We start from the raw sequence: 26,579 nt of genomic DNA on the forward strand, positions 1-26,579 counted from the left end.
ACCTTTCTGCAGCCTTTGATACAGTTGACCATGACATCTTGATAAGCAGGCTACAGGAATACTGTGGCATAGTGGCACAACCCACAAAGTGTCTATGGGGCCCTTCCTGTCCACCCCTGTATCACTTAAATATGGGGTGCCCCAGGGCTCAATCCTCTCTCCCCTGCTTTTCACGATTTACAGGATACCACTTGGAAAACGAATCCAAAAACATGGCCTGACATACCACTGCTATGCAGACGACACCCAACTATATCTTTCCTTCAAGCCTGGTGTGACAGACCCAACTCTAACTATAAACGCCTGCTTACGTGAACTACAGCAATTAATGTATGACAACTGGCTGAAACTAAATGCAGACAAAACTGAAGTCCTTCTGATTGGAGGGCAGAGCATGATAACAAAACAACTTAACTTGCAGTCTTCACCACTGGGAATAGGAGGCATGGATCTACGCAGCTCTGATCATGTGCGTAGCCTGGGAGTTCTAATTGATTGGGATTTAAACTTCAGAACTCAAATCTCTGCTGTGGTGAAATCTTCCTATTTTCACCTGAAGAACATTGCCAAAAATCAAGCACCTCATCCCCCCAGAAGATCTGCCAACCTTAGTCCATGCCTTCATCACATCCCGACTGGACTACTGTAATGCTCTCTACACTGACCTTCCAAAAAAGGTCTTGTACCGCCTACAGCTGATACAGAATACTGCTGCCAGACTGCCAACCAACCAACCCCGTCACTGCCACATAACACCAGTCCTGCACTCCCTTCACTGGCTACCTATAGAATGGAGGGTCCTATTGAAGATTGGCCTACTGACATTTAAATCCTTGAATAATCTAGGCCCTGGATACATGAAAACTAAACATTAGCTTACCTGGTAATTTAATTTTAAGTAACCCTCCAGGACAGGTATACATCGAGATTTGGCCCCTCCCAGGAAACAGGAAACATCCACAAGCCTCTCTATAAATAAAAAACTTTGTCAGGTATCCGGCAGTATTAAATAAAGAAACATTCCAACAGGTCTCAACTACCTGACACCTAACCATTCATAATAGTGTCTTATATACATTTATACATAATTTATACCTTTGCATTTTTAAACACTATGTATCATAAAAGGAAATGGGGTGGGTTACCCCACCTGTCCTGGAGGGTTACTTAAAATTAAATTACCAGGTAAGCTAATGTTTAGTTTTTTCCATTAACCCTCCAGGACAGGTATACATCGAGATGATTCTCAAGTAAACACTAACTTTAGGGTGGGCTGACCGCCTCCAAGACTTTTCTTCCAAAGTCTTGGTCTGATGAAGATATCCGATCCAATCTGTAATGCCGCATGAACGTTCCCAAGTTCTTCCACGTTGCTGCCTTACAGATCTCCATAGAAGAAGCAACAGCTCTGAAGGCTCAAGTTGCTGTCCCTCTAGTAGAATGAGCTCTTAGATCTTTCAGCGGAGTCGTTTCCATGACTTTATATCGTTCTCTTCGAAGCCCTCTGTCCCACTAGTTTTCCGGTGAAATTTACAAAAAAAGGGCTTCAGTTTTCCTTAAACTCTACTCTCTCCAGATAATCTTTAAGAATTTGTCTTATGTCCAACAAATGTCGTTGTTTTTCATTATCATTTGTTGGATTAGGATAAAAGGTTGGTAGTATAATTTCCTGCGATCGATAGAAAATATCCCCAACTTTCGGAATAAATTCTGAACTGGTTCTAAGGACTACCCTATCGTTATAAAAAATACAATAAGGCTCCCTGCAGGATAAGGCCTTAAGTTCACTCACTCTCCTTGCTGAGGTGATTGCTACTAAAAATATTGTTTTGAACGTTAACAAACGTAAATTCATGTTACTGGCACAGTCAAAAAGGAGGCTTCGTCAAAGCCTTCAAAACCAAAGATAAATCCCAGTTCGGGAATGGTTTAACAGCAATTGGCCTATTTCTCTCTATTGATTTAACAAACCGAGCAATCAAGGGATGACCAGCCAATTGTCTGTCTAAAAAAACAGAAAGCGCTGAAATTTGCACCTTAATCGTACTTAAAGGGACACTTAAGTCAAACAAAAAAAAAAATGATTTTTACTCACCTGGGGCTTCCAATAGCCTGCTGCAGCTGTCCGGTGCCCTCGCCATCTCCCTCCGATCCTCCTGGCTCCGCCGGCCTCCACTTCCTGTTTCGGTGACAGGAGCTGACAGGCTGGGGACGCGAGTGATTCTTCGCGTTCTTGGCCACAATAGCTCCATCTATGCTGCTATAGCATATATCATATACCATATAGCAGCATAGAGGGCGCTAATGTGTCTGGGAACGCGAAGAATCACTCGCGTCCCCAGCCTGTCAGCTCCTGTCACCGAAACAGGAAGTGGCTGCTGGCGGGGCCAGGAGGATCGGAGGGAGACAGCGAGGGCACCGGACAGCTGCAGGGGGCTGTTGGAAGCCCTAGGTGAGTAAAACTCATTTTTTTTGTTTGACTTAAGTGTCCCTTTAAGGCCAATTTCTTATCAACTCCACTCTGGAGAAATTCTAAAACAGTAGCAACTTCATTAGATCTAAATCCTGACTGTTCCTTCCATAATTTATAAGTTTTCCAATATTTCAGGTATATTGTTCTAGTGTTCTTTTTCTGCCTCTTAATCAGAGTATCTACTACCTTATCTGATAGTCCATACGTCTTTAGAATGTGCTCTTCAGTAACCAGGCTGTTAACTTCCATTTGTTGATGTCTGGAACAACCTGCCTCTGAATCAAAATTAAATTGTCCAGAAAAGGAAGTAGCATCGGCTCCGCCACTTTTAATTTCAGAAGCAGAGGATACCACGACCTTCGTGGTCAATTTGGAGCAATAAGAATCACCTTTGTCCTGGATGCTGCAATCTTTCTCAATACCCATGGTAACAGATTCAGCGGAGGGAATGCAAATGCTAGATTGAAATCTCATGTCTGTGACAAAGCATCCACTGCCGTTGGACCCTTTCAAGTGAATTACTGTAATTAACACCAGAATCTGTTCTGCTATGTCCAGTATTTTCAACGCCAGGGTCAATAGCTTGTGTGACCTTGTTCCCCCCTGGCGATTTATATACGCCACTACTGTGGAATTGTCCGTCCTTATTTGCACCTGCTTGACTGCTATCAAATGTTGAAATGCTATCAGAGCCAACTTCACCATCATCAATTCTCTGTGATTTGCAGACTGATTTTTCATATGATGCTGCCAAAGACCCTGTGTTTTGAAATCTTGAACAATGGCCCCCCAACCTAACAAGCTTGCATCTGTGGTCAAGACTACCTGAGTTGGAAATTGCCAAGGTCTGCCCTGAGATAACGAGTGGGAAATAGTCCACCAATCTAGACTTTCCTTTACCTGCACCAGAATCTGTACTAACTGATCCAAAGTTTCGATTGTCTTGCCCCAATTTTTCAAGACCCAACTCTGTAGGATTCGTGAATGCTTCATTGTCTACTGTACTGCTGGTGCCACTGAGTTTAACATTCTCAGGAGTCTCATTGCATCCCGTATCGAGATGACATCCAATCTTTTGAGATTTCCCACCTGCTGTATTACCTTCGCAGGCTTTTGCTTCGGTAAGAACATCTTCTGTTCTATTGAGTTCATTATGAATCCCAGAAAGAGAATTTTCTGAGTGGGCTCTAACTATGATTTTTCCAGGCTTACACTCCACCCTGCTTGCTGGAGTTCCTTTACAACTATCTCTGTAGAGCAAAAATGTTTGCCTTGATTCTGCCATAATTAGAAGATCGTCCAAATAGGGAACAATCATAATACCTCTTTTGTGCAGATGTGAGATCAGCTCGGGTGAAAATTCTCGGAGCGGACAGTATGCCCACGGGGAGGCAACCTGATGCTTTATGAAAGGCTTGAGTGGTTTGAGATTCAGAATTAGACGATACTTGCCCTACGGTTTTTTCACTAGGAAGATTTTTGAATAAAAAACCCTTTACCTGCTCCAGAACTGGCACCAGAGTGACCACCTCTCTTGTTAACATATCTTGTAGAATGCAAGATATGGCCCTCTGTTCTTGGTTTGACCTCAACTCTTTTGTCACTATGAACTTTGTTGAAGGTCTTTGTTGGAATACAATATGGTATCCCAACTCGATCAGAATGAGAATGAATGGGCTGGTCGCAAACTTCTGCCACTGCGGGAGGAAGGAGCCCAACCTTTCTCCCACAGCTTCTTCGCTGTCACTGCTGCTTTCTTGTAGTGGAGTCTGAACCGCCAAACCATGCATTTGGCTTGTTCTGCTCGCGAGAGAAGGACCAGGGTTTACGTCCGTCTTGGGGTTTGGTTTTATTCCCTTGTCCTTCCGAAAAAACTTTTCCCCCTGTCTAAATTGCCTTTTCTTTAGGGAAACCCTTCTTTTTATCTGATGTCCTTTCAAGGATTTCATCCAACTGGGGACCAAACAATAGGTCACCTGAGAAAGGAATGATACCTAACAGGTTTTTAGAAACATTACTACCCTCCCAGGTTTTAATCCAGATATTTCTTCTGGCCACGTTAGACAACGCCGCCGCTCTTGCGGTCAAACTGATAGATTCCGTTGCCACATCTATAATGAAGTTTATAGCCTTAAACATTACGGTAAATGAATTTAAAATAATGTATTTACTTGACCCCATCTTAATGCGACGCATTACTTGATGCATCCATAAATCTAGGGTACGGCCTACACATGTAGTAGCAGCAGCAGGACGGAAGTTTGCGCAGGTAGCTGACTAAGTTTTCTTTAAGGCAAACTCAGCTTTTTTATCTGATTGTTCTTTTAGAAAACCTAGATCTTCAAAGGATAATTCATTTTCCTAGTGGACCTGCGAAAAGACTGCATCCAACTTAGGGCATTTACCCCACTGTTTACAGTCCTCTTCTGCAAAAGGGAATCTTCTTTAAAAGCCTCTAGATAAAAAGACCTTCCTATCAGGGTTCTTCCACTGACTATTAATCAATTGTTTAGTAGATGAATGTACTGGAAAAACCATTGGTTTCTCTCCTTCCATGCCCGCATATAATGCATCATGCGTAGACACTGAAGAAAGAGCGTCATCCTTCAAACCTAAAGAATCATAAATTGCCTTTAACAATTCCTCTGTCTCGTTAGCAGAAAATCTAAATTTAGACATTTTATTCTGATCTTTTTCAGACAAGTCCTCATCAGAGTCACACTCAGAGATACCATCAGAGTATTCCTCTGGTTCAGAATCTGACAAGACAGGACAATTTGTTTTAGCAGATGCTTTCTTATGCCCTGTTGCCGATGGTGAGGATTCTTCCATAGGTCCACCAGCAGCTCCTGTCAGCAGGTACTGCTGTTTGATCTATAGGATAGTTAGGCATAACAGTAGGTGATTGAGCAATGACTACTGGTTGTTGTACAATTGGCTGTGGCACCGTAGCAGCTGAAGAAACAGATCCAGACGGCACTTGTGCAATAATAATAGGTGGAGGATTAACACCAGATTGAGCCGACATGGATTCTCTAAACACTTTCATTGACTGTCATTTCCTTGCGAACCATTTTAAGGAAATCTTTATAAGCCACAACAGACTCTTCATTCAAAACACAAGTTGCACACTGCTGACATAATAACTTATTCCAAGGCACCGGTAGCTTCCCATTACAAGAGGGACAGCGTTCTTTAGGCCTAGCAGTATCCAATGCTTCAATAGCAGTAGCAGATGGAGCAGAGGATGAAGCTGCTGTACTCTGTAATAAAATAAACTTAATACAGATATTGTTTAACTGCCATGCAGCCAGAGTAACCACAATCCGCCACAGTGTGAGGCAACTTCCCACAAGAAGCTATTCACCAACCAAAAAATTCCCCATAACACAGCCAGTCCAGTGAGCCACCTTAGAACAGCCTTCACACAAACAACTGTTTTACATGTGAAAAACGCGATACCTTAGTATCCGGCTTAGGCTCATGTGCCCTGGGACCTCCTGAGCAGCCTACAGGCCTCCGCTCGTCCCAGGCGCTGGTTGTGCTCCATCTTGCGTCCTGCATGAGTGCCCAGACGCGGGGAATGCTGCGCATTCTTCAATCCGGCGGGCGGAAGTGACGACATAAGCGGAAACGGAAGTGTCCCGTCCGCCATCATGGATACTGGCACGCTGCGCCCGCTCGGCCTCCGCCTTCCCTGCAGCGTGCCCTCGTCCTTCCAGCCGGCGGCGCCTGCCAAGCAAGAAGCTACCACAGCCATCTCTCTCCCCAGACCCTCCACAGCGGCTATAGAGAGAGGTAAGCGGCTGACAGCAGATAACATTGCCTCATGATCCTCACCTGTCCCCGCAGCACCAACAGTCCCTAGCCCCCCAGGCTCTCCAGGACATGCAGCGCAGGTATAGAGAGACCTGTCCCTGGAACAGGAAACATCCATACTGCCGGATACCTGACAAAGTTTTTTATTTATAGAGAGGCTTGTGGATGTTTCCTGTTTCCTGGGAGGGGCCAAATCTCGATGTATACCTGTCCTGGAGGGTTAATGGAAAAAGATATGTTGCAGCTGCGTAGCAATCCCCGCATTCTCAGATCCACAGGTTCTAATAATCTAGTCATACCCAGAGTCCATGGTCCCAGAGCCTTCTGTCATGCTGCCCATATGTTTTGGAACTCCTTACCTCAACAGATCAGGACAGCTCCATCCCTGGCGTGTTTAAATCCAGACTGAAAACCCACCTGTTCAGTTTGGCATTTGCAGAAATATAACTTTTGTTGTGTGAATACTTCATCCTACTACCAATTACTGAATCTGAGAGAGGCTAAGCGCTTTGAGTCCTATGGGAGAAAAGCGCTATAGAAATGTTATTGTATTGTATTATTATTGTATTCATCTGTAGTTGATTGGTAATGACTGCTCTTGTAGACAGTGAAGCAGTATGTGAGAACGTCCTCATGTCATTTGAAGGTAGAAGCGACACAGCAGCTACATTTATATGTTCAGACTGCTCATAAGGATAGCCGTGGGTGCGGGCATCTATGGCAGCTATGGGAGTGGAGGAGGGTGTCGGGCACTGTGAGGGGCCGACTGACGACCGTTTTGCTTCCTACAGGACACTTGGACATGCTGCCTTCCACTTTCTCTAATTTGTTTGCTCTACAAATACTTAAAAAACCCATACAGCGAAAAAAAAGTAAGCAGTTAAAATCTGACAGAAACGACAGGTTTTAAACTAATCCATCACCTCATGGGGGATTCTCAGGGTTTTCTTTGTTTTCAAAAGCATTTCCTGAATAGAAGTTGCAAAGTCCAACTCATAACATAGTGTGCAAGTGAGTCGGGAGGCTGGGTGATATCTTATCCAGGAAATGCTTTTGAAAACAAACAAAACCCTGAGAATCCCCCAAGAGGAGATGGACTAGTCCAAAACCTGTCAGTTATGTCAGATTATAGCTGCTTATCTTTTTTGCTGAAGTGGTCCTTTAATTACAAATCAATCTGATAATCTGTCCAGCAACTGACAATCTTATCAATTACCTTGAAATGGAACTTTGTCTTTCAGTGATTTTATAGCACTTTGATTCTGTTTTCTGCTGCGTTTAATGCTTGTAGAGCAGAGATGCCATTTTGACTTTCATACCCCTTTAAGTAGAGGGAGTTCTCAATTTGGGCCAGCTTCTACAAATGTGGCTGATCTTGCATACCATTTTATTTCAAATTAAAACACTTTTACACAACAACGGGCTCGGTTACATTGGGGCAATTTTACTGGCGCTTACTGAATATGCCCCTTTACATGATATGACACATTCACATACTTTTCTCCTTTTGAGCCTATGATAATGACACACAGACAGACACACACACTGACATTTAAGCTGGCCATACACTGGCCCGATTTACCGCCGTTTCGACAGCAGGTTCGATCACTGGGATCGAATCTGCTGCCAATCGTTTGCGCTACACGCCGAATTTCGATTCATTTCGTCCGATCCCGTCGATCGCGCCGTGCGGAAAATTACCGTCGATCGCCCGCGGGTAAAGAGCGCATCGCTAGCGGCGTTCGAGTTCCCGACGACCGACGCAATAGAGCCTGCATACATTACCTGCTCCGCTGGCGCGACTGCCCCCGCTCGTCTCCGCTCTTCTTCTCCGCTCTGGTCTCCGGCATGCCTTCACTTATTCCTGCCCGGCAGAAAGTTTAAACAGTAGAGGGCGCTCTACTGTTTAAACTTCCTGCCGGACAGGAAGAAGTGAAGCATGCTGGAGCCGGAGACCAGAGCGGAGAAGAAGAGCGGAGAGAGACCCGGGAGTCGCGCCGGCGGAGCAGGTAATGTATGCGGCGGGGGGAGCGGCGGCAGCAGCACCACCACCACCACCACCACAGATTGTGATCGGTTTCAGGCTGAAATCGGTTCACAATCTGTTTGCAGTAAAGGTAGCCATACGATCCCTCTCTGATCAGATTCGATCAGATAGGGATCTGTCTGTTGGTCGAATCTGATGGCAAATCGACCAGTGTATGGCCACCTTTACACATCAATGCTGAAAGTCCATGCTACAATTTCTTTCTGTAGAAGACCATCAATTAAACTGTACATTGTGTACTGAGGATGTCTGAAAATACTCAGCCTATGCTGCTATCAGTTCGTTAGCTGTTATGCTCAGCTTGAGCTATCATCAGTTCATTAGCTGTTGTGCCTGACTTCTTTATAGATTATCTTTCTGGATGTGTCTGAATTCTGCCTGAAGAAGGCACTGAACACGAAGGGGAAGACGTATGTGAAAGAGCGTACACAACTCGCCAAGAACTGGAACACAGGAAAAGTTTATAGCAACATCAAATGCACAGTGGCAACATTGGCTGCTTTTATACCTTTGTGGTGGTCTTCATGCTGCTAACGTCTGTAAAGTTATATGGCTTTTTTTTAATCTGTTGGGGTGTTTCAGGGTAGCATGCTAGTGGAATGTCATTTTCACAAGCAGACAGGTCATGGCAGTATCTATTGCCCAGCCAGGGCAGGACTGGCCAGGTGGGAAGGGAGGATATTTCCCCCCAGGCTGCCTCTCATTTAATGATTTAGGGCTGGTACAGTGCCTGGTACATTCATTTTTTTGCATAAGACAATGTGAACCACTAGGCTGGCTGAGGGATGTAAACACCCAATTACAGAGCAGTTAGAGGGCGGCAAGCTGGTAAATGTACACAGCAAGATGCAGAGCAGAGGCTTGCCTGCAGGGTCTATGGGAAAAAAAATGTGTCTGGTCTCTCACCATTGTTAAAATGACTGTATGTGTACAGCTACATAGGCTATTATCTAGGTTGAAAAGTTTTTGACGCCGATCCACTAACCATTTAAATAATTATTATTGAATCGGATAAAAATCTGTGCTGCCACAAACATGCCCAATCGAAGATTTGACTGATTTTGGGTGGAAAATCAGTCAAATCTTCGATTGGGCATGTTTGTGGCATGTATCAATCGGAGATGCTGGAAAATCTTGGGCTGATGTGGTCGATCAAGTGCGATAATCATGTAAACGACGGAAACCCCAGCCATTGTAATTCAAAATGTATTATGTACCCCCCCCCAGTGCCAGTGTCTTTATACTTTACCTGTCTCTGTCCCTCAAGTGTCCTTGCTGTATTTCCCAAGTGCCTACCGGCATATAACACGTGTATGTGTGTGACGCCATTTGGGCTGGGGCTGCCATGAAAACGGGCCTCTAGATTGTGTTTTCCCTCCAGGCCAAAAGGTCCCAGTCCTCCCCTGTGCCCAGCATGTTCCCCTTTATTGGTCACCTCCCAAAGTAGGTGGATGCACATGTGTTCTTTTGGGGGCAGACATGCAAGGGCCAGATGTACCCTTTTTTTGGGATAAGTGTATAAAAGTCAGGACATTTGAAGGCACAAAGTGCACTGTGCATGTTTTAGTGGTGTTTACTATAATATCAAGCAATGCAATAACAGTAAAATCATCAACAGTACAGTACTGCAACATTGTGAACTAACAATACTGATGATCAAATCTCTTGAAGGTACAGTATATATGTAATTTTATATCACCAAATGCTCTACTATTATACCTCAAGTCAAGAGCCAGCATAGAAATGTATTTACAGTCATGTGCCTTAAACTGGACCTGAACTCTTGTAGAGGACACAAGGTAACTAGAGAGAAATGCACCATGTGTGCTTTCATAGAGAAGAACCAGTCTAATTCCTACCTCATCTGTAAGTAATCACAAGTGTAATTTGATCTCTCAGCTGTGTCAGCACAGATATTCGGCAGTCCTTGGCAGATACAGCTAATATGTAAACACAGGATGTTAACCCTTTTTCTGCTTCCATGAAAGCAGGAAGAAGCCACACTGCAAATGTATTGTAGGAGTTCTGCAAGCTGTAACAAAAGAAGATTAGATATATTACAGAGACGGTGCAACTAGAAAAGGCTGCAGTAATCCAGACCAGATTAGAACAGGTATAGGAATTTATAGGATAGAAGAAATAATGCTGAAAATGTTGTTACAGAGTCTCTTTAATTATTCCTCTTAACTTTTCCTATGCCTCTTGTATCACATTTTTGCACCTTTATATTATCTTGATCTATTATATCTTCTTTACTACTTTTTCCTCGCTCACTTCTTTATATCTCATTACAATGCCTTAGTATAACATTGTTTCAGAGTCCAGGAAGGTTTTTTTAAAGTGGACCTCAACTCAGAACTTCCTCTCTGTTCTAAAAGATAAGCAATAGCATAATAACCTTTAAAGAAAAATCTTACTTTCTTTGTCAAGATTTGTCGACCCAGACAGGAATTCAGTGCCTCTGCTGTGATATGAAGAAGTTATGCACGCCCCCTCCAGGCTCTTTGTGTATGCTTTGTTTATTCCTCACAGACAGGTCTCTGCTCCCAGTTTCAGCTTGTCTGAGGGGGGAGCTGCCCATGCTGAGAAACTGAAAATCCCTGACTGGAGTGCAGAAAATTCACTATGTTATAAAAACTTGTGGTAAACCGTAACATGATATATATATATATATATATATATATATATATATTTACACACATCACTTCCTGGTTAGCGGCCATGTTTTTTGTTTGTAAACACTGCCTAAAACTGGCTATTAAAAGCCAGGATCACGGCGGGGAGCGTCAGAAACGGCAAAGAGGGATCCAGGAGATCACAGTGACTCGATTGGTATGTTTTTTTATTAATTACTAATCGGACAGTATTAATTTACAGATCGGACAGTACAGATTCTCTTTAAGGTGCATGCACTCACACGATGGTTGTCACCCACAAGGATTGGGTGTGGCGCGATTCCTCAAGCCACAGTTCAGGGTTCTAGAGCTGTACTTTGCTATAGAAAGAAAAACCAGGGCTGTGGAGTCGGTCCAAAAATCCACCGACTCCGACTCCGACTCCTCAGTTTAGGATTCCACCGACTCCGACTCCGACTCCACGACTCCGACTCCTCTAATTTGCATATTACAATTTTGTTGATTAAAAGTATGTAACATGAAATTCGTCTCTTAACTGCCAATGCTTAGGAATTTTACAAGACAACTGAAGTGAGAAGGATATGTAGACTACTATATTTATTCCCTTTAGACTAAAACTAGTCCTTGGTAAGAGTACTTGTAAAAGGTACAAACCGGAACAAAGAACATCTATCAGGCCCTAGGCAATGTAAGTGTGGGTACATGTAAGAATGATGTGCAGGTATTCTGCAGGGGAATGAGGAGATTGTAAACAGACAACACCTCTGTGTTCAATGTGCACAGCATTCTCAGTGGATTCCCTGCAGCTCTGTGGGGAGTGCATATGTAGAGTATAGTACTACTGTGTAACAAAGTAAACCTGAGACAGATGAAATTAAAGTTTTATACATAACTGGGGCTTCCTCCAGCCGCCTTCAGGATAATCAGTCCCTCGTTGTCCTCCTCCACCACCTGGATCTTCTGCTATGAGTCCAGGTACTTGAGCCAGTCAAGCGTAGTGCACATGCACACACTCCGCCGCCAGGAGCATACTACACCTGTGCAGCACTATTGCGCAGGTGCAGAATGTTCCTGGCTGTGGGAGCGGCATGCGGCCGGACAGCGCTGACTGGCTGAATTACCAGGACTCATAGCAGAAGATCCGGGTGGTGGAAGACAGTGAGGGACTGATTAGCCTGAAGGGGGCTGGAGGAAGCCCCAGGTATGTATAAAACTTTACTTTTCACCCGTCTCAGTTTCCCTTTAATTTGTAGTCACCAAACCAAATTTTATTTAACATATCAAATTATTTGATTTCATCAGCAAAGGGAGTGCATACATTTGCATAAATCAGCATCAATGCAGAATTATTTCCATCTCGTTGACCATCTCTATATAGTGACATGGCTAACCATCAGGCTTTATACTTACAGCATAGATGTTATTTAGTGTATATAAGAGATTCCTGTGTACACATCATATATACAGTCACAATCAGATATGTATATCTGACTTGAAAAATACGGGGACTGCTTTATTGAAGCAGCACAAGTAACTAATTTTGATTGGTTTATTTCATTTTTGTAGACTAAGCACAGCTATTACTGTATATATACTGTATATATACATTATTTTTAATGACTATTATCTGAGAAATAGAACATTTTATCATATTTTCTATTTTAATTACAGTTACAAATTCATTAGGAGTCGGAGTCGGAGCATTTTTTCCCGACTCCGACTCCAGGCACCCAAAATTGCCCGACTCCACGACTCCGACTCCACGACTCCGACTCCGACTCCACAGCCCTGAGAAAAACAAAAGTTTGCTTTCCTAAAACAGAAAGAATTTGCGATAATTCAGGTTGGAGTGAGCTTGAGATGTCTCCCAGAGCAACACTGCTGAATATATGCAAATTACCCATTGTACCCTTAGAAGCTAAACACACTTCCAGAACCGCTGGAATGCAATGATGTGTCAGCTTGTTAATTTGGACAGAGCCAGAATAATCCAACATGCATACAGACTGTTTCGGATTGTTTGATCCTCATCAGTGCATGGCATGGATTAATTTGGCTCTATGGAGTAGGGCTGACACATCATTGCATTCCAGCGGTTCTGGAGGTGTGTTTAGCTTCTAAGGGTACAATGGTTAATTTGCATATATTCAGCAGTGTTGCTCTGGGAGACATCTCAAGCTCACTCCAACCTGAATTATCACAAATTCTTTCTGTTTTAGGAAAGCAAACTTTTGTTTTTCTTAACATCTTAGTAAGGGGGCTTTTAGGACCATTGTAGTCCCTTACACACTCCAATGAGTTCTGGGTCACCATGAGCTTGCTGGTTAGTCTGTTGCTATAGAAAGTGACTGAGTGTACTGTCTTTGGAATGGGGAGGGGGGATGATGCACAATGAAGTGGCTTCCATTGGGAAGGCTAAGGAGTTGAACAATATGCTTGAGGTTCAGATTAGGGATTAAAGATCTTTAAATAAATGTCACCTGTACATACTCTGGATTCTCAATCCAGGCTGGGTATAAGTACCTTCAGGAGTGAGAGAAGAGAGAGGGAGGGGATAGAGTGTCCTCTAGTAGTAAGTACAAACCACTGCTGTTGTCTAAAACATGAATTTATAAATCTCAGGCGAATAAAGCAATGCCATACTTTCACAAACTGGATGATCAGTGTTGCAAAAATGAATGGACTACCTCAGGCAGGGGTCACACTTGTCTTTCAGTTTCTACACTTTTCAGAAAACTGAAGACAAATGTGACCTCTACCTTACAACAGCTAATGTAATTTATAGAGAAAACTGACAAATTGCGCAAGATGTCAGTTTTTTTCTGCATGCGAAATCTGCATTAAAGTGTGACTTAGCTCATTGATTAACATGAGTTCTCAGTTGAAGTCAGTTTTTCTGTGCAGAAAACGCGTACGAAAGCCGGTAAGTGTGACCCCTGCCTTAAGGATTTCATGCTTCAGGAGGAGAGCAGTTATCCCCAATGTTACAGCAGAGATGGCATTACAGAATGGTAATCACTAGACTGTTGATTCCACAATGTTCTGACAACAGCTTCCTTACTTCATAGTAGTGGAACTTAACACCATTGTCCTTGAGTCTGCTTGTAGGTGGTGGTCTAGGTGTGAGGGACCTAGAAGCCCTATGTAAGTGGTCCCGTGTTTGGAGTTTCACATCCCAAAACACATGTATTTTGACATATATTTATCAGACAAATGTTATCTCCTTATGACCTAATCATACAGGGGAAAGTTTTAAGATAGTGTTTCTCAAACCTGTGCTCATGACTCCCCAACAGTGCATGTTTTGCAGGCAACCTCATCTATGCACAGGTGGGGTAATTAGTGTTTCAGCTACATGGAATCCACCTAGCTAAGAAACTAATTACCCCACCTGTGCATAGCTGAGGTCGCCTGCAAAACATCCACCGTTGGGGAGTCACAAGGGTAGGTTTGAGAAACACTGTTTTAAGACTCCAGAATCAACAGTTGAAGGCAATAGATGAATCCAGGGTAATGCGTTTCAGGTCATAAATTCAGACTCGCAATTCGCTACTCAGAAGAGATCTGCATATGTGACCTGTTGCAAAGCCAGTAATTCAAAATTCCTTCTTGTAACTTTGTCAGCAGAGGATCACAGTGATTAATAAGTGATTCATGTGATTAGTGGAAATGAAGGGAAGCTTATTTCAGGCAGAGGCAGGAGCTAGGGACTGGGACTGCCATGTATTCTGATACTAGGCCATGTCCCACGGGCAGATATTTTTCCTCTCTAGCGTTTACTAGTCCTGGGGAATCTTAGTAAAACATACCAAATACATCTGAAGTATGTTATTTAAGATCAGGGCTTTTCAATCTGTGGTACACGTACCACCAGTGGTACTTTGCTGTTGGCCAGGTGGTGCACTCATGGGTTTGTCTGCCACTTGCCCGCCTGCCACTTGTCCTGGTGCCGTCCAGGCTTCGCAAAGCTAACCTCGCCCTTGCTTGCTCCTCACTGTGTTGCCCTGAGGCATATTTCAGACCTCAGATCAGCAATGAAGAGACAGCCAGGTGAAAGGTGCGGGTATACAGGAAGTGACGTCACTGCTCACTTTCTCTATTTCAAGTTCATGCTCCATCACTGCACCGTTAGTCTGGCTATCTGTTCACTGCCGTTACCGATGATCTGAGGGCTGAACTATTCCACAGGGCAGCACAGTGAACAAGGTGCGAGTTAGGGGTAGCTGAACTTTGTGGTGAGTCACTGCCCAGCTCCCTGGTGGGAGGCTACCTATATTTAAGTGTGTGTGTGTGTGGGGGGGGGGGGGATGGGGGACTGAAAAGGCTACCTATATTGGCAATGTACCTACAGATTGCCAATAATGGCAATCTGTAGGCTAGCAATCTAATTGTAATCCTTTTCCCCACCAATGCCTCCTGCCCTCTCATATGCCCCCATTTTCTTAAAGTATACCTGTAAGAAAAAGTGCCCCTGGAGAGTACTTAATTCGGACGGAGGAAGCTTCTGGATCCTAAAGAGGCTTCCCCCTTCCTCCTCAGTAGAGGGGATCCAGCACTGGGACCCACCGAAGATCTCCTTGGCGTGCGTGCATGCACAGTAGCGGCTCTCCGCTTGGGTTCCGGCAGAAACAGTCAAGTGCGATCGGGTCCATTCTACTGAGCAGGCACACTGGTGGTACTTGAAAATTTTCAGGTGATAAAATTGGTACAATTAGTGAAAAGTTTGAAAAGCCCTGCTTTAGGTATGTAGCTGATACATAACCATGTCCTGCAGAATCTTGCTCAGAAAACCGTCTTATTCCAGTTTCCTCCTGGACCCGTTGAACTATGTGTTTTTGCTGTTCCACCAAGCAATGAGTTAATCACTTCCTGGGAGCCAGTTTTCTGCTCAGAGAAATTGCTCTTAAGACTCTGAAGTGTGAATAGTTTAATGCTGCCACTTCCTTTTCTAAGTCAGGTTCTTTGTTTGGCTCTGAAGGTTCTAAATGAAAGGGAAGAGCTACAAGAAGCTTTTCAAGGCTTTGTTCGGAGCGGTGGGGAGAAAATTCTGCTGGAAAATGAAGACTTCTCTGCCTCCCGATAATGCACACATCACAGGTGGGTTTATTTAGCAATTTAGGCTGCTGGTATATTGACAACTTCAAGCTGATTAAAAAAGGTTATTTAAAGCAAACCTGAAGTGAAAAATAAAAGTTAAAATAAACATACACACATACTTACCTCCTACACAGTCTGCTCATCAAACTCTTTATCCTCTCCTGCATCTGTTTGCCCACTGCGATCAATGGAATTATCTGTCCCCCATTTTAAAAATGGTGATGACCCCATACAGTGGCGCAGCTAAGGAGCTATGAGCACCAGTGCAAATTTTACATTGCCCCCCCCCCCCTCAAGCACTCTACACATAGCAATTGATAGGGTGCAACAAAACCTGCCAAGGATACCCACAGTGTCAGAGGTGCAAGAAGGGGATGGGGAACCATTTGTTAATGATTACTACTATTCAAAGACTCTACAGAAGTGATTGTTACCAGCACAGGACCAATAGAGAGCTAATACTGCTGTTGAGGGAGGGAAACTCTGGCCCAAGGGCCCTGATGCAGTCTCAACCTCTGCAGCCCCTATTGCTATGCCACTGACCCCATAACAGCTTCTGGGTCAGCAGTCTGTTAACCAGTAATATTGTTTAAGCCAGAGAAACATTGTCATTACCTTGCACGTTGGTTGTCCTTCTATTTATAACTGGCAGCAAGTGATATAGTGAAAAAAAGACTCTTAGCCTTTCAGCTTCTTGAGAGAACTGATAGGAATCACTGTTAGAAGAAAATGGTGAGCTTCTGAGAGGTAAGTATGTAATATTCATTGGCAGAAGCATCATGTGTTTATTTTAAATAATTTTACTCTGTTCAGGTTTACTTTAAAGTATAAAATCACTTATTAATAAGATTTATTAAGATGACATATAGGTCAACTGTACTTATAACTTATAATAAATAATGGGACACTGACATAAAATTGCACCTTGCCCGAACATGGAGTTACGTGCCTTTGCTATCTGATCCTCTGACAAGACAAAGTGTTCCATGATCACTGTCACTTGTCTACAAACATTCTCCCATTAACCACAGGTTGTACAGCATATACCAGCTCTGCTTTGAGTTTACTTGGTTGTCTGACAGCTTATCCTGCCTCTCCAAGCAGCTTCACCCTCCCCCCCCCCCCCCTGACACACTTATTGCGCTCTCCTTCTAGTGTTCTCCCACTAAAGTGCCCCCCTTCATAATGCCTAAACTTTTGATGTCCTTTTTATTGTGCCTCCTTGTCTGGTTCCCTCAGAACAAATAGTGTCCCCCTTTATGGGCCTGCCCTGTTAGAGAGCCCTCAGTTAGTGACCCCTGTTACTGTTCCCCCTTTACAGGTATTCCTACTATAGTGCATTCAGTCAGTTTCCTTCAATATATTGCCTTTAATTACAGTAACCCTTGCAATGGCCTGTTGTAATGCTCTCAATTGGTCTCTGCTCCTTACCGTGCCCCCCCCCCCCCCATTATAATTCCTAAAGCACCCTAATGTAGTGTTTCCACTAAATAGGGAAATATTGCCTACTATTCATGTCACGTCCCTCCTGCATGTGTACTGTATTATCTCTACCTTCCTGGCCATTCCTGCTCATACCATTGTCCACCATTCCTACCAGACTCCCAATGCTGGAAACATTCCCATGGAACATTCCCATCTCTTTGCTCTCTGCCCCAGCATCACATATGCATGGTGTGATCGTTAAGGGAGCAGACCAGATGTGTCAGTAGAACCCAGAAGACCACAGATGATGCAAACAGGAACAGAGAAGATTACTATTTACCAAAACAATCTTATGCGTCTACTGTGCAGAGTGAGCGAGGGAGGGAGATTCAGGGCACCCTGGTAGCAATTGGAGGCTTGTGCCACAGATGAAATAAGACTGTGATGACTTCATTGTTGGCAAAGGGAAACTGTTTAAGTAAAAGGCCTTGTTCCAGTGTCTACTGCAATGTTCTCCCAGCGAGAAGGCTATGAGGGTAAGCAGTTTTATTTATGGACTGCAGTGGTCTTAACTTCACACCTAATGTATGGGTCAGTGCTTTAATTAATGACTGTTAAGTTCAACAAGCCATCTGCCTGATTGGTGCTTCCTTAACAAACCACAAACAGAATAACTGTCCTCATGCTCAGACGGCCTCAATTTTCAGGCACCAGGGAGTTAGCTTGTCTAGTGCCAGCTAGCAAAGTGCTAGCTGCGTGTAACGAAAAAAAATTATGCAAATCGGCCCACCAGGGCCGAGAAATCCTCCTGCGCGACATACCCCAAGCTCAGCTTGGGATTATCGCCCAGGAGGTCAAATCCAATGCTATGGAATGAATCATCCAACCACCACCAGGGCACCCTTTGGGGAACAAACTCACTAAAAGATGAATGACCACCGTTAGGTTAGTCAGATTGCGCTTTATCACCGGGAGCCTACGTGTCATCAGGATCCCAATTCCTTATGCCTCTCAGATCCAGTTGGATATTACACTGTGAGGACGTGTGAGGCAGGTGGCTGGCTTCTGCTGCTGGCCCTGCTGGAGGAGGCATAGGATGGCAGGCAGGCTGCGATGGTCTCCTGAACACTCCACGCCAGGCTACATCAGCTGAAACAAGCGCAGGAAACTGAGCTACCGTAGAAGGAAACAACTGGGTCTCTACCAGGATATTGTCATTTTAGTTTCATTTATTGGTAGTATCATAGCCTATAAGCACACCCCATTTTAGCACACAGGCCTTTTTGAAGTGCAATAGAAGAAGGCCTGCGTGCCGAAATATTGTGTGATGATTGGCTGTGATACTACCAGGTAGAGATCCAGTCATTTTCTTCTGCTCCATTAACCAAACCTGCACTTTCCTATGCCTTCACTAGCCACTGCTGATCAATACACCTAATTGTTAGTTAAGGAGAACATAGGGAGTGGTAGACTGCAATAAGAGAGTACCGAGCACTAATTCACTCATCCAGCCGAAAGACTCAGGTTGAGATGAGGTTTGGATTGGACAAGGCACATTTAGTGTCGGCTTGAGGTACTACCAATATGCAATGCTAACTTGGGCAGCACGGTGGTGTAGTGGATAGCACTCTGGCCTTGCAGAGCTGGATCCCCTGTTTGAATCCCAGCCAGGGCACTATCTGCAAGGAGATTGTATGTTCTTCCAGTGTCTGTCTGGGTTTCCTCCGGCACTCCGCTCTCCCCCCACATTCTAAAAACATACAGATAAGTTAATTGGCTTCCCCTTAGACTATGATGGACATATGACTGTAGCAGAAATTAGATTGTGAGCCCCTGTGTTACAGGCTGTGTAGGTCATTTAGTAACAACACTTTATACTGTGTAAAGTGCTGTGGAAGATTTCGGCGCTATATAACTGCTAAACAATAAAAACGTATCGCTCCCACAGGGGTAATTCATCCTGATAGAAACAGTTTTCATACTAAATCTGTGAGCAAAGCATCTTGTCTATTGTTACCCATAAGCCCTTCCTTTCAATATACAGCATGTTCTGCTCTATTGCCCTGTTGTGGCACGCATTGGTTCCTGCTCAGCTTCTAGAACTGTAGAGAAACTGCCTTCAGATTCCTCTCCTTCAGTGCTGTAGTCTTTGACAGCAGAGCTGAGAGCTGCTAATTACTCCCGGGGCGTATCCAGGGAGGTGAGCCGTGCGCAGCACGTGCCGCGCGCTGTGCTGTAGGTGTTGAACAATACAGCTGTCAAGGGAAGAAAAGTTGCAGAGTTCTGACAGAGAATCGGTGTGATAATCCCGTCTCAGCAGGAACACACTGACAGACAACATTAACCTGTAATCTGCTGGGGAGGTTGTACCATTTCTGGAGCAGGTTCTTTTCTTCTCTCTATTGAACTGTCAGGGCCAATCTTCTGCATACTGCATATGACTAATTTTCAAGCAGAGTTACAGTCTTTTTCCTGCAAACGGGTAACAAATCTGGCAAGGGATGCCTCTGCAGGGGGGCCCAGAAGCCACAGGGGGCTTGTGGGGGGGAAAGTTTGAGAGACTGATAGTTAAGGGCATGGAGTGAAAAAACGTATTCTGCTTTCGCACCATTGTTACATTGACTGCATGTGTCCACCACACAGATAAGGACTCATACACACTTTGGAATTTTTACACTGTCCCTGCTCCCTAGGGTTCGTAAAAAACATCTGTCTCACACTGCAGCTAAGTTCTGATGACTCCATGTACAACCTAACAAACAAAGAAGTCACATTTTGAAAAAAAAGTTGTAGACTTTCCCTTTTCAGCAATCACTTCGAAAGGATTCCTAGATTCTTCTCTCACATGGGCTAATGACCTTATGGCCTCTAATTACTTTTACAACACAATGGAGTGGAGATGGAGTGGAGATTGATGTCTTACTGTTGCTGCCTCATTGAGAGCTTGTTGTCTAAATGAAGTCCAAGATCCCGAAATAACAGTATCAATCAGAGACATTCTGAATGTTTTGCCAAAGTTACAGTGAATGAATACTATATCCTATGTTTGCATGTCATTGTTGTTCCTCCACATAGCATGTGCTCTCATGTAGTAAAATAATACAGCTGTGTGTGTATGTATGTACTGGGAGCAGAGCTGCAACGAGGGACTTGTTGTCAGCTGCAAGGGGCTGGAGGAAGCCCCGTGTAAGTAGATCTGGGGGTAGCATAGATTGCCTGACATTTCCTTTAAGTCTAGGTGTTTTTATCTGCATGGGGAAAACACATTGGTCCTCAATTTTCCTGTGCAGAAAGTGAGGGGGGTGGGGGGCCCCATTCAAAGTTTCGTGGGGGGGGGGGGCCCATCCAAAGTTTCACAGGGGGGCCCAGTGATGTCTAGTTACGCCCCTGTGCACGCCATAAGGTAAAGCCCATGCAATCCCTGGGTACTCTGACCGATAGGTGCTGAAAGAACCACTGTAATGTAAGAGTAAGTGATCGGCACTCCAGTTATAAAATGACACACATATTGCTTATGGCAGTCATCCTGCCTTATGGAGTTAATATATACGGTAGACTTCGCCTATACATGCAGCTTACCAAAGAACAACAGAAGCTAGTTTTATGAGCAGCCCTCTATTGCATGTGACTCTCCCACTTATAGCTGCTGTCTGTTCCAGGAAGAGCATCCCCCTTGGGGGGATGTATGTACACATCACCGGAGAGTTGGGCGCTGGGAGAGCCGCATGACCCTTACGCATCTTTCGCATAATAACATTGCTGCTCTGGGGCGCCTGGTGGTGAGCTCCATGCGCTGAAACCACCTGTTTCGAGCAGTTACCCCCTACAGGTGTGCCCCAGCCCTCATAGTCACATACAGTAGCACCCCGGTTCATTGTGAAGCGATGCCATCTGCAGCCCCCTTACACGACTTGCTCCTCTCTTTGCTATATCGCCTGGATAGATGCTGTTTTCTGGCCACACCCCCTTCTGCACCTCCCTTTCTTTACTAACTTATTTAATGTCCTAACTAGAGGCGATGTTGCTGGATATATGTGTTTTTTTCTTGTTACTGACCCCTGTGGCTAGGGTCTAATTCAGTGCACTCCCTCCTTCCCCTGTATGTGTTTGTCAGCATGCACACAGCTTATGCTGGTGTATGTGCATGGTGCACATGGATACATAATGTTAGCTCCCTTGTGCGATTGGTAAGATGCACTATCTGTCCCAGGAGAGGACGTCAGGATGTGTGCTACTAATCCATTGATAAGTTTGATGCAATGAATGTTTGCATGTCTGCACTATGCATGTTACAGGGCCAGAGAGAGGACACCTACATTTACCTGGGTACTTCTGCGCAGTGTAGGTGACTAAGCATAAGAATGCATTCTTCTGTGAACTAAGACCCCGGCTTTTAACTTAGCTGTAGGGATAACAGTGGTGCCTGGATGAGTGAATCTGTGAATGCATTTGTTTAAACATTTGCATGCGAGAGTGCGAAGGGTTAATAGATTTTTGGAAGTAAATAGTGATCATATTCCTTTCAATATCACAGTAGACATAAAGAGATCAGGCGGTCACCCTTGTGGATGGAGAAACGGGAGCTCATTTACTTTTACTTCCCTATGGAAACTGCTGTTCTAGCCAGTTATGTGACCTTGTCCTGATATATTACACACCTCAGCTAAAGAGCTTTAGGGCAGTGTTTATTAACCTCCTTGCCGGTTATCCCGAACACAGTTCGGGGTAACCTGCGCAGGAGGATTTCTCAGGCCCCGCTGGGCCGATTTGCATAATTTTTTTTCCTACACGCAGCTAGCACTTTGCTAGCTGCGTGTAGTACGCGATCGCCGCCGATTCGCCGCTACCCGCCGCGCCGAGCCGCCCCCCCCTGCCCCAGACCCCTGCGCAGCCTGGCCAATCAGTGCCAGGCAGCGCTAAGGGGCGGATCGGGATTCCCTCTGACGTCACGACGTCCATGACGTCATCCCGCCCGGTCGCCATGGCGACCGGGGAAGCCCTGCAGGAAATCCCGTTCTCAACGGGATTCCCTGCATACTCTGATCGCCGAAGGCGATCGGAGTGGGTGGGGGGATGCCGCCGCTCAGCGGCTATCATGTAGCGAGCCCTGGGCTCGCTACATGATTTAAAAAAAAAAAAAAAAAATGCAGCGCTGCCTCTTTGCCAGATTTTTTAGAACGGCAAGGAGGTTAACAGTATAATAGTAAGTGTAATGGCTTATGTAAGATGGATTATACAAAGTATCTACTGTTATCAGTAACTTTATCATAGAAACCACTTGGCAACACATAAATACAGAAACGGCATTCTGCCAATAAATGTGTAAGAACTTTCCAAACATTCCCTTATGTTTTAATTTGCTACAAATAATTGTGTTTATATTCCATGTACCATTTTATTAACTGAAAACCTGTTATAACAGCCTGACTGCAAGAAGCACAGGTACCACCAGTAATACCCACTGGGGGCACATGTATTGCATGTTGACAACCTGTGTCTTATGGCCCATACTCACGGGCTACAATTGTCGCCGCAACATGCGGCGCGCGCGTGTTGCGGCGACAGGTCGCCCGTGAGTATGCGGCGTTGCATGGGCGCGCACTCCGAACTGTCGCCCGTCGCTGATGTCGCCAGGCGATTGGCGCGGTCAATCGCCTGGCGACAGTCGCCGCCGCAACTCCGCCGCAACTGTCCCTAGTCCGCGTGAGTACGCGGACTAGCGACAGCAACATAATTGCAAATAGACGGCGCTTCCGGCGGGGGGAGGGACAACAGCGACAGCTTCCGCGGCATCAGTTGCCAGGTCCCTCCGCCGTGTGTATGCGGAGGGACCTGGCGACGAGCTGTCGCCGGCATGTCGCATGTCAAAAAGTTGCCCGTGAGTATGGGCCATAAGGGGACTGGACATCAGCTATGACCGCAATGTTGTGGCAACAGATCATGTGACAGCACTAGAGGGATCTAAGGAAGAACAGCACAAGTTTCCTATATGGGCAGTCAAGTACAGCAAAATCCACTGCACATACATCATAGGGCGACACACAAGGACGTGGATCAAGGTAGGCATGTCCGTCTGTAAACGTCCAACATCTGGGCAGCTATAAATACATTATTTGGCATCTTAATATGTTTCTTTTTGGGGGTGTTTTTCTGGGGGTGTAAAATGAGGCTTGATCAGTTGGAATTTTAAAAATTTACTCACATGACCTGAAGCAGCCCTGCTGAAGAGGTTGACAGCAGGCTGCAGCCAGACATGGGATGCATTTGTGTCTCGGTTGACCTTGTGACAGAAGAATAAAAGTATAGCTATGCTTTACCATTATCTGCTTTGTTATAGCTGCTACTTATTTTTTAATCTCTTCTAGTACACTCTGATTAGGTTAAGTGACCATCACCAACATCTTTCTTTGCTCCAGTTTACTATAAATGAGCTCCATTTAGATTGGATTTGACAGTAAGAGCCCTGGTTTGTCAGCTGAATTAATACCCTTCCTGTAAGATTTCTAGGAAAAGGTCACATGACTAATTCATACAGAACATCCAAGGATCATGACAATTAACCCCTTATCTATCAAGACCCGCACTGCTCATTGGTTGCCATGGTAACCACAGCACCGACAGATACAATCGCGTTCAATCTCTGACACGCAGTCACAGGCTTACATATTAAAGACAGCACAGGTGAGCTACTGGTTTGGAGTTTCCATTGATCCACATATGCTTAGAATAGAACATCAATATGTCCTGTTTACAAGTAAAGCAGCCAAGACAATCATTTTAAACCAGATGGGTATGAGCTAATTATGTCAAATGGCTGAAAGGCAATTATGCCTACGTTCCACCTAACTGTGGTTCTTACAGTGAGCATCCTTTTATTTTTAATCTGAAGACCTTTCATGCTGCCCATAGAAACTAGTTAGCTTCCAAATGTGAAATAGGACAATAAACCCGATTGGCTGCTATTGGCATCAAGAACACACTGCAGCTGATTTATAGGTACAAGTATAGAACAAAATTTAGCGCTAAGGGGGAGCACAAGTCACATTAGTGGTTCTAATTCTGTGGTCTAAGAACCACTAGTGGTCTGCAGCCCCGTGGCATCTGATCCCAGGCTTTAACTGTGACAGCCATGTCTGGTTAAATAATAATCCTAACATTTGTATAGTTTATATGTTTCTCCTGTTGGACTCAAAGCACTCAATAGCTGCAGCCACTAAGGGCGTGCTCAAGGGACCACCCTACAGTGTTAGGAAGTCTTGCCCAAGTGCACTATCCAGCCACTGCTGGATATGTTTACTATTATAGTGAAAAGGTGTTTATACAACTGCTGCACAAACTATGATGTCCAAATTATTAGTCATTTCTGTAAAATGTAATTCATTTATTTACTATATTTAGTTGCAGAACAAGTAAACATTTTAAATAGTAAGAAGTGGCCAATGGTATTGGGCAGATCCATGAAAACAAGTGCAAGAAGATCTGGAGCAAATCTCATGCATAACAGGTGCAGAAAAGAAGAGCTGCTCAGAGAGAAGCCGTGATCCGGAAACCTGCTCCATTCTTGTACCAGTTCTTCTCAAGTTTTCCTTTCACTTTCTCTTGCTAATTCTTCCCCTCTGAGTAACAGAGCAACCAATGAGATTTTGGGGTAGATTCACTAAACTGCAATAAGCACAATAATATGCGTTAAGCCTACACGTAGAGTGTAATGCATTGCATGTAATTGCATTCTGCTCTATTCATCGTGAAGCAAGACTTTACACACATTATTCTGCTTAATTTGTCCTCGTTCACATCTAACTAGCGCTGATGGGTCAGCTCTGCGCTTGTGGTCAGAATGGATGCAGCAGTACGCAACCACATCATAGCGTATCGTACTGCTGTGCAGCGCATATGATGTGAACAGCAGAAGGGCTGCCTATGCCCTTCTGCCGTTCTTGCATGTCGCACATCATAAGCGCTTCCAAATGCGCACGGAAGTGAGTATGATGTGATTGAGTCTTAGTGAATACACCCCTTCATTTGTTATGGTGGTCAGAAGATAGTTGTAGGCACTAACCAGCTTCTCACTCACCCAATCATTACACGAATAGCTGAATTCAGTACACCCTGGAGCCAGTAATAGTAGTCAAAACTTTACTGTCTTATTCAATTTCTCCAACCACAACTATGTGATTCACCCTTCAACCAAATATCGGTAACCAATAGTACTCCATCATTTAAAAATGGTGTGACGGCATTAGACTGTTTTGGTTCAATGGAGATTCTCTGTCAAGCATTAAGTCATTTGCCATCAGAATCAGCTTTATTCGCTGAGTACTATGGGTTGTTGTACCCAAAACTGATTGCAGTTGGCAACAGAACAGGTAAACATTGTCAGAAAAACAGAACAATACAACTGCAATAGAAAGTATATAATCATATGTGCAGATGATAATTTGCAACATTGAGGAATATACTGGGCAGAGTTCAGAAGGAAGACAGCTTGAGGGAAGAAGGTGCTCCTGTGCCCGGTGGGGATGGTCCTATAACAGACAGAAATCGGAAGGAGCTCAAAGAACAGGTTGCCCAGGTGGGAGGTACCATGTGAGATCTTAGTCTTGTCTTCTTTGTTGCCGTACAGAGGAGATCGAGAGGTGACAGGGATGATTCAATGATTTTTTCCTGCAGCGCTAAACGCTCATTGGAGTTTGTACCTATCACTGGCGGTTGCACCTGCATACCAGACAATGATGGAGGAGCAGAGGATGGATTCTGTGGTAGCGGTGTAAAAGGTAGTCAGCAGCTCAGAATCAGAATCATTTTTATTTCGCCAAATACAGCGAGAGCTATACTCGGAATTGATCGTGGTTCACATGGCTTAGACATAGTAAAAAGGGACAAGACGCACACATAAACAATTTAGAACTACAGTGATGGTATAAATCTGTTCAACACAAGTGATAGTCCTGGGTCAGCAGTCAGTGCTTTACTACCTGCCGTGCAGGAGCAGTCCAATAATAACTGACCGAAAGACCCCGCTAGTGCATGCCAGTAGGCCAGCCTGTCAGGGGTTGGAGTTCAGCAGCCGTACCGCTTGGGG

The 26,579-nt window shown here is 44.5% G+C and overlaps 1 long non-coding RNA gene across 2 annotated transcripts in view; it reads left to right on the forward strand.

The window, feature by feature from the left end:
* LOC137524451 (uncharacterized) overlaps positions 1-26,579 on the forward strand; it is a 214,824-nt gene that overhangs the window by 138,263 nt on the left and 49,982 nt on the right. For both annotated transcript variants that reach the window (XR_011022692.1, XR_011022689.1), the window contains one exon: positions 15,954-16,072. This is a non-coding gene — a long non-coding RNA (uncharacterized lncRNA). The remainder of the gene's footprint in view (positions 1-15,953; positions 16,073-26,579) is intronic.

This window comes from Hyperolius riggenbachi, chromosome 7 (assembly GCF_040937935.1).
Source record: "Hyperolius riggenbachi isolate aHypRig1 chromosome 7, aHypRig1.pri, whole genome shotgun sequence".
NCBI classification, from domain to species: Eukaryota; Metazoa; Chordata; class Amphibia; order Anura; family Hyperoliidae; genus Hyperolius; species Hyperolius riggenbachi.